At 40.0% G+C, this 1,392-nt stretch overlaps 1 pseudogene; it reads right to left on the bottom strand.

Moving 5' to 3' along the window:
- Positions 1-549: 549 nt before the first annotated feature.
- Positions 550-668, bottom strand: LOC118606670 (annotated as a pseudogene).
- Between the last annotated feature and the right edge of the window lie 724 nt (positions 669-1,392).

Genomic DNA, 1,392 nt, shown 5'->3' with positions numbered 1-1,392 from the left:
TGCTTTACTTAGAATTAGAGTATTCACAATTGTGACTGAGCAAATAAAAGTCAGCTACCGCAACAGGCAAACTTCAGGTCGAAGCTCATTCTTTGCCTTTGCTTCTGAGCTTTGATTCCTGCTTCACCTCTGAATAAATCAGAGCCTCTTCACTCCTAAGCAGTTGCTGACCGCACCCCCCCCTCCGCCACTGGAGCCTCCCTCTGTGTGCTGGGTGCCAAATGAGTTCACCTGTTACTATCCTCCACTCCCACTCCATTCTAGCTTTTTTCTCACCTACATTGTCATATTACAGTTGACCTTCAAACAAGGAGTTGTTAGGAGCGTCGATTCTGACCCCCACCCCAGCAGTGGAAGATCCAAGTATGATTTTTGACCCTACGGTGGGCCCTTTGCACCTGCAGACTCAACCAATGGTTGATCAAATACAGTATTTTCTTTTCTTTTCTTTTCTTTTTTTCTTTTTTGGACGAGGCAACCCGTGGTTGACCTCACAGATTGCAAGGAACTTCTCAGTTTACAATCTCTTTTATTTTTTTTTATTTTAAATGCCTACAGCACCTAGTCTTCCTAGGTGGTCTCCCATTCAAGTACTAACCAGGCCCGCCCCTGCTTAGCTTCCGAGATCAGATGGGATCAAACTTGTTCAGGGGAGCATGGCCATAGACTACAGTATTTTCAATCCAAGGTTGGGAATCCGCGATCGGGGATGTGAAACTACTGTTTTCACCCAAGGTTAATGAAATCCTCGGATGCAAAACCGAAGGATGTGAAAGGTCAACTGTATTTATTGAAAAAAAAATCTATGTAGGGGTGTAAAGTATAGCACAGGGAACACAGTCAATAATATCGTAAGAACTATGTATGGTGTCAGGTGGGTACTAGATTATCGGAGTTATAGAAATGTGTAATCGCTATGTTATACACCTTCAGGTAATATAATATAATATAATATTGCATGTCAGATGTAATTACATTTTTTTAAACTGAAAAAAGAAGAAAAACATCTGTGTATAAATGGACCCACAAAGTTCAAAACCGTGTGGTTCAAGGGTCAACTGCAGTTCATTTATGTAAAAGTATCTATTTTCCATGGCTTTTACAATTGATTCCCCTGGTAATAGTCTTTTGTTATGATTGCAAAAAAGTGGTATTATAAGATAACCACTTATTAAATAGTAAACTTTAGTAGCAAGTCACATACAAAAAAAAAAAAAAAACCAATAAAATTATTTTTCTATACCAAACCCAAAATGGAGTCTAAAACAGCATTTTCAAGGATGTCTCACTGACCATGTACCTCAGGGTCACATGGGTGCCGTATAAAATGCAGATTTGTCTAGAAGGCTCAGTCGTTGCCTGCCTTTCAAACTCCCTCGGGAAATGTTGCCA

Source organism: Rousettus aegyptiacus, unplaced genomic scaffold, assembly GCF_014176215.1.
Source record: "Rousettus aegyptiacus isolate mRouAeg1 unplaced genomic scaffold, mRouAeg1.p scaffold_m13_p_1, whole genome shotgun sequence".
Classification (NCBI taxonomy): domain Eukaryota; kingdom Metazoa; phylum Chordata; class Mammalia; order Chiroptera; family Pteropodidae; genus Rousettus; species Rousettus aegyptiacus.
This window is presented reverse-complemented; position numbering and strand designations above follow the sequence as displayed.